Below are 8,322 nucleotides of genomic sequence, written 5' to 3' on the forward strand. Positions count from 1 at the left end.
TACAGGTTGTAAAATTATTGTAATTATTGAAATGGTCAAATAAATGTAACAAAAAGTTAAATTAAAATGCATATACGACAATCAAATTCTTCGCAATACTGAGAATGCTATCATTTTTATTTCATGTGTTGTATATAAAATTTTTTCCTCAAATTTGTTAGAAAAACAAAATGTGAGCAATAGTGTTTTCTGTTATTTATAAAATAAATATTATCGTAGTAAATGAAAATGAATACATGACAACTCGTCTTTACACATTCTTTGCACATCACAATTCATCATGCACGAGCCATAATGTCGGTTACATTATAATAACTCCAAGCTAGATTTTTGTTTCAACGATATGCACTTTCGATCAATGAATTCCCGCTGCCGTGTGCAATCGCATCGTGTATGACACAAACGAACGTCCAAAAGAATGAAGATAGAACGCTATTGTCGTCGAGATTGTAATTAATCAATATCAATTGTCAATAGTTTATAGTAGTGGCAATCGAGAGAATTGAGTTTCGTCCACTAAACGAAGCTTAAGCTATAAAATCAATGTGAAATCGGAAATACTCAATTTAAACACGCAAAGATCACTAAAGCTCTATAGCTATTATTATCAGTTAAAATTCAATCACATAACTGCAAGAGAAATTCTAATTGCGTTCACCCATGAATATTTTATAGTAAATTCACATTATATATAGTATACGATTTATAATCGTGCATATCACGTTTGAAATATTAATCGAATGCATTAACGTAACGGAAATAGGCAAAGACTACAGTCCGATGATAATCAGCACGCTGTCATGCATGTGAGAAATATTATAGCAAAATTAGTAAGTATATTTTTAGTAATTATTTATAATTATTGTTACTGTATGTTAATAACAATCTTGGAAAAAAGGACAAATTCTTAAATAATAATCACATTATTTTTCATTGTGTGAAATTTTCATCAAACTTTTAATTATAATATTAAAATAACAATTTAAAAATTTAAAAAAAGGTATATATAGGTATAAAGAATCTAAATAAAAATAATATCAGTTGTAAGGTGTCTAATCGAGATATAATTTTGGAATTTTATTTAGCGAGTTTTTCTAAGCCCTCTTAAATTTGCAACTTTCAGGAGTTTTTATTATTAAATTATAGCAAGAAAAGTATAGTAAATGTCCCTCTGTGCAGAATCAGAATCGAATTTCATTTGTGTCGCCATTATAAAAGGTCGTGTCTAATAAGAAGAGATGTAAAGTATCTTTCCTTCTCTAACAGCGGATATTGTCTTACTGTTTCTCGTTGTTGGATGGCAACTCTCGGACGAACTTTACTCGTTGTAGTTCTCGGCGTGCCGTGATCAAGTACGTAAGTAGAGGAGAATCCTATTCGACTTGAAAATTCCATCAAAGGGATTCTGATCGCCACTGTAGTCATTTGATCGAGACCGAAGATGCGAAGAGAATAGGATACGACCGGATTACTTCGTAGACTTCGAAGCTCGTCTTTGGTTGTGGACAAGTTCCGATGTCCGTCGAAAGAAAGTAAAAACATCATTCCTTTTGCCACAAGAGGTAGATGCGAATGGAACGATGAGTCGGGAATATGGAAAGTTCACCAAGTAAATTTGAGAGCGAACGCGAGAAAAGAGAGGACAACTCGATTTTGAGTTTTAATTCAATTTCAGCGTCTCCCGAGTACCCGAACACGCCCATTGTTGTCGTTCCACATGCTGTTTTATTCACTCAGTCATCCCTGATTTCCACCTCCCTCCTTTCTCTTTCTTTGATTCTTCATCGTCTCTTTTGTACAGCACTTTTGGTCTGCAGTCATCGAAAGTCCATATTCCCGATTTACAGAAACATTCTCTCTCTTGGGTAACGACGACGCAGTAAAACAGCCATTCTGACTGTAACTTTGATTTGTCGCCACTGGTATCTTATGTGTGATCACATGTCGCGCGCCCTTCCGTGTTACTCAAGATTGCTTCGCTGAATCATGAAAATTAATATATTTAAACAGCGTGATTTTGTGTTGAAAAATAATTATTTTAAATTTTAATATCGTCGTCGATATTGAATTTAAAAAATAATATAAATAATTCTTGTAACATTTTATATTTTATGGACTTTAATTATTTTGTAAAAAAGTCGCAATACATAGCAAAATTCAAATAATTTTTTTTTCTCAAACATTTAGTTTTTATATTTTTTTTATATATATAAAATTTTGAATATAATAACCGTGTTTGTTAAAAATATATAGAAAAAAAAAACAATAAAATCTTTACAATGTGAAAAATTCAGTGTAAAAATTCAAGGGATTTGATACTATTACAATCAATAGACTAGATCTATTTTCATCGCCATATTTCTATATAACGATCTGACCTTCCTCGTTCAACAAACGTCTTCTTCGTTCAAAAGAAATTTCAAGCGCGGCGAGCGAGTGAATTACGCCATTCTGTATATTGCGTAAGCAACGGGTGTCCTTGATCGGAATAACCCAGGCGAATCCTTGTCAAGGATAGGAGAAAATGGAAGTATATATATATATATATATATCACGAGCAAAAGAAAATAAAATATCTCGTGATTTTCGAAAAGTATACGAGGACCCTGCATGACGTCCTAAATTTTTCATATCGAATCATTTAGAAAGTAATACGTAACCGCAATAGTTTGGTGAAAGTTTGATGAAAAGTCAATATAATTTGTAATTCAGTACGTTATTTTTCTAGAAAAAAAATAAAATTTTTGTATTATACTGGAATCTAAGTTATATCGGTATTTTCGAAAAAAATTCATTAATCTCTTAGTCACGGTATAAACTTTGAAATTAATGAGTGTATGAAAAATAACTCTTCATTATATTATACTGCGTATACAATGCTTGGATGATGATTCGACATTAATCTTTGCTGCGAGATGACACGTATTATCAATGAACTTGCATTGTTTAATTGTTATATAATGTCCAAAATTAATTAATCAACGTAAAGAATTTTTTAAAATAAAAGATAATGAGATGATAAAGTGACACTTATTTTAATGATATTCCTTATAAGTCTTCAATTAGCGTCATGAAAGAAGAGGTCTCTTCATGGTTTTTAAATCGATCTGACTATTGGTCGGACCAAGAAAAATAAACGTGAGGGAAAAAGCGCCTTTCGTCACATTACCAAGATGTCCGACAAAAGGAGGAATTATTCATACATGATTAGATAATGGATGAAAATTATTCATGCCGTGAGAAATTACTTATTACTTGTGGGCTCCTCATTACATTGACGTACATAGTTATTGACGCGACTAACGTCATGCGCAGAGACGAATTCGGTTACGATTGATAGATAAACGGATAGATATAATCGAATCGTATAATTATATTATTTTGAGACCGTATAAAATATATATAACGGCCAAAAATATCATTATCGTACACGCTTGCTTGTTGCTGTCATAAAAATATTTTACTATTTTACATATAGTTTGTATAGTAAACTATACAAAACAAATGAATCATTGCGTTAGCAATTATACACTTGTCATTCATTAAGGTTCAATTAAAAGTGAATAAAATGTAGGGGCATGATGCATATGATAATTTGCTTGCCAGTCTAATAAATTACCGCGTAAACAAAAAGTCTTATGAGCGAATTCCATCGCAACACAATAATGACGGTATGATATCAAACATTCACGTAATGGTTATTATTATATCTATACGCGATTGTACACAAACGTAATTGAATAAAAGGAGGTCTGCAGGTTACGTGGTGTTCGTGCTCGGCCTCTCGGTGCGATATACCTTCTATCTGAGCCTATTATAACCCTTTATCGAACGAGTTACCATATATGCTAACGGCGTTTAATTAGTGTCACTACAGGACAATGTTTCTCAGGATTTGGACTATTATATAAGCGTATGATATTAGACATTACAATTATAATATGAATCGTGTTAAATCTCAATAGAATTTTACAAATTAAAACACATTGTAAAGAAGAAACATAAAACAATCATCAAAAAAATTAACAGACAAAAAAATACGGTGTAATAAAACTTGACTATATCAATGTTTTAGAAATGTGTAAGTTTGCTATCACAATTTTTATATGAGCAAAGAGATGTAATTTCCTATGTGCGGAAGACTTACATTGCGTCTTTCAGTCATCGATATCTTTGTTAAGCTTTAATCACTCGGACCATTATTGTAACTTGGATTATAATATATTCCTATGTATTAATAATAAATTACTTTTTGTGTGTAATATTACGTTATACTTTCATAACTTTATATCTTTATATATTACTTGTTTTTTTTCCAATCAATGTTCACGCGCAAACGTAAAAGCTAAATAAAAAGAAGGTCAGATAAAATTTCATCAAATTCCATTTTTTGCATACTTTCTCAAAAGAAAAATTACTTTTTTTATTCAAAACCATTTCAATATGCTATTATGTAATATTTAATATAATTCAAAGATTTCCACGTAATATATTAACCTATGCTACAATTTTCACGTGATGATGCACTTGAAACTCATTATGGAGATAATAGCGCAGACTGTCATTTGTAACATAAGAACTCATGAATATGGCAACTAAGAACGTCGCAAGATGAACATCCACTTTAATAATAAATGGTTTATACAGAGTGGGATATTTACAACGTCACAAACCTGAAACTACATAACGTAATAAAAAAAGTTTCAGATAAAAGTTGTATTGTGAAAGAAGATAAATAATGATAAAATCAATTTTTAAAAAAAAGTCAGTTTTTTTAAGTCATTTGAAGAGATCGTCACCATTTTTTAATAAAATTATAATTTTTAAACTCTTTACACTTTAGCATATTGTCACACAAATTATTTTATAATATTTTTTTTTTAATTTCTTTTTTAATAAATATATATTTTTATAACAAAATCAACTTTTTAAATCTATTTTTAGGTGAAAGGGAGCTACGTTACCACTCTTATTTCTTTCCGTCTTTTCGACTCTCTTTATGCAGTATTGTTATAACTATATTTTATAAAGAATATCTTAATAAATATTTCACAACTTTAAGAGTCTAGAATCAATTGTACAAAAAATTTTTACGAGTACGTTATAGCTGTATTGGCGTGACGTTATAAATTTCAGAAAGTAATAAAAAAAGCTAACTGTCGCGGTCACTATAAAATGCGATCTCAATTCGAAATGCGAAATATATACGGCAATGATTTTATTCGGAATGCATAAAAATATTATAACGATAGGATTTGATATGTTATCTATGTACCGCATAATCGTAAATGCATTATTAATAATTATATACGTTGTTACAAATATGTCATTTAATTTCTGGAATACTCATTGAAAGTTTCATAAAATGATCCGTTTAAAAAATTCGCTCGGCAAACAAAACGGAGTTAAGTGTGTCGGCAAATCCCAACTATATTTTGAGGCCGTAGCGATGATCGATCACTACGATGCCGTCACACCGCAGGTGCAAAATTGTTTTCACGAAGGAATCGGAGAATAATGCCGTCGCTGCGGCACCGCAAACTGGCGTTAAGCCGATTTTAACCGCATTGTTTTTTTTTCCATCATACATTTTGTCGATCAACCGTACTAGAAGCTAGTTTGATCTTCTTTCCAATTTTGTCGTTCGTCAATAGTAACAACAATCAATAGATAAAAAAAAAAGAACTCTCGTTGCGGTTGCACTTATTGCATATCAGAATATGAATAACACGAATAAACTAAATTTTACCAATTTTCAAAGAAACTTCATTCGATAGTTTGCGAAAGTTTCACTTTATATTTCCTCTCTTCCATATTTCGTTTTTTTTTTATTTTTTTTTTATACAGAAATACAAAATTCGATGTTGTAACAATGATGCGCATGACAAATTCAAAAATATGTGCAGATGGTCGTATAAAATTGACATTTATTTGAGAGCATTCTCGGCGAATAACAAAATTCGATATATGAAATCGTATACATCTGATTTGAGATTGTTTTCAGTTAAGTAAAATTCTTAAAAATATTTGAAAGGACACAGCTAAAAACTAAAACGAAGTATATATCAAATTTCAATATGCATTCAATGCAACATTGAACTTTTATATTAGGATGCTTGTGGATGAATGCAAAACTTTACGAACAGTGGACTGAAATGCTAAAAAGAGAAAAAGCTTATCCATACGCGCGTTCCAAATATTATCGTGACGCAAGATAATTTCAATAAAGTAAACTTGTATTGATTAAATTTTTCAAAAATAATAAAAACAAATTGAAAATTGACAGAAAGTATATCTATCCACATGCACATGTAGTGATGCAGTTGCAACTTGCAACAGCGAGGAGTATATCTTTTCAAATTAAAACTACAATTAATTTATCGAAAAGTGATGATTTATCACAGTTTGATAAACCGAAAAATATATAAATTGTAAATAAATGATATTGTATATTTTATTGCAAATTTCATTAGCTCATTTTATCCTCTAGAAAATGCTTTGAAATATAATCTGTCACGACATTTTTGTATTCTATTTTGCTAATATCATCTTGTCATCGTAATATCATTATCTTTAAGAGAATTGATGATAGGAAATTACTTTAATTAACATACGTGACACAAAGGAATCGTTCGATAATTTGAAAACTATAACAAAGTTACAGGGACTGATAACTTTTATTACGAGTGGCGTTAAATTTACGCAAATGAAATTATTTGCACGTATCGATTCGATTAGACATTGTTACTCATTTCCAAAGTACTTCTTGCGTAACATTTTCTATACGTCTTCCAATTAGATTGAGCGTTGTTCCATAAAGTAAATCGCCAAAACGACAGTGTACTTTCGACAGTGTACTTTCGACAGTGTACTTTCGACAGTGCACTATTCGATTAAGGTTGAACGCTCGTTAGTTGAATCGTAAATTAAATTTCGCGAAAATCACACATTACAAGTAGATTGACACAAATTTTTTTTTTACGAACAATGTTCTTCATTTTAATTTACGTAAAAATCGAAGGACTTCAAGCAATGTTTTTACCACCGTTTTGGCACTTTCTACGAACTGATCATTCTATGTCTTACAATTAGTCAAGAAAAATTCTTACATTTAAAAAAGCGTTAAAAGAAAAATGACAAATCATTCAACGATAATAAAAATAAAAAGTGACAAATTCAACTATGATAAACAATATTTTATTACATGATAATGAACTTGAAAAGTTGAGTATTTTAATCGTGCCAGGCTTAATAAAAATTATTTAGAAAATTAATTTTGAATTAGATATTTATCGCTTTTGCGTAGCGTGCCGCGTACAAATTATAAGTGCAAAAAGACTTGTGCGAATAAAATTGAATTCCTCGCAGTTAAAGATCCGACAGCCGCTTGATGAACGACCTCTTCTAACAGATTCTCCTAGATTATCTTAGTGACGTAATCAATCGCACATACCAAATTACAAATTTCCATTAGCAATCATTTATTTAGTTGAATTAAGTCTCGATATTTGCTTCCATTACTAAAGTAATTAAAAATCAGCGAAATAAAAAGAAAATTATTTCCACAAATATATATTATATCTCTCTGTAAAAGATCTTTTTTAAACTATCTTTGATATTTACTAAAACAAATCTTCTTTTCCTCTAAATATATCCTTTAAATATATAAGAGGTATGTATAACATACCTCTTTTGAATCGTGAATACATTTTTATAATATTATTACTAGTTTGACCTATTTCGTTGAAATATTGTTAATAACAAATAATTGAGTCATTATAATACTATTAGATTTCAGATTCTATAATTTTGGTTCAAAGCTTCAGTTCATGCTTCAATGTCTGTAAACAATTTATATATAATATGATTGTCGCAAAAAAACTCGCATGCTTATGAACAAGTCTGCATTTCTCTCATGTTAACGCTTTGTCTCGATAACGAGGCATTTGCTGCTACAAATACCTAACATACCTAATACTGTTACGTTTAATAGCCGAAGAAATGTTAGGAGGTCCCGGAGTGTCACTTAAAACCATATCTCACAGGTAGAGGATGTCTCATAATCAATCAAATATTTCCTCATTACAGATTCTTTGGATGATTTCAAACAGACGTTTCTCAAGAATATTAAGGTATCTATAATCTTTTCTTTTAATCAACAATTAAAAATAAAGAAGCGTCTGCCGAATTAAATTTTAAAGAAAAAAATATATACAATTAAAGTCTTATTAAAATAAAGTTTATTTAAATTTAAATTAAAAAGAAGTAATAAATTGATTTTGACATATCTATTAAGATAAAATTATTTGCAAATGAGCACAG

Source organism: Solenopsis invicta, chromosome 11 (assembly GCF_016802725.1).
Source record: "Solenopsis invicta isolate M01_SB chromosome 11, UNIL_Sinv_3.0, whole genome shotgun sequence".
Lineage (NCBI taxonomy): Eukaryota > Metazoa > Arthropoda > Insecta > Hymenoptera > Formicidae > Solenopsis > Solenopsis invicta.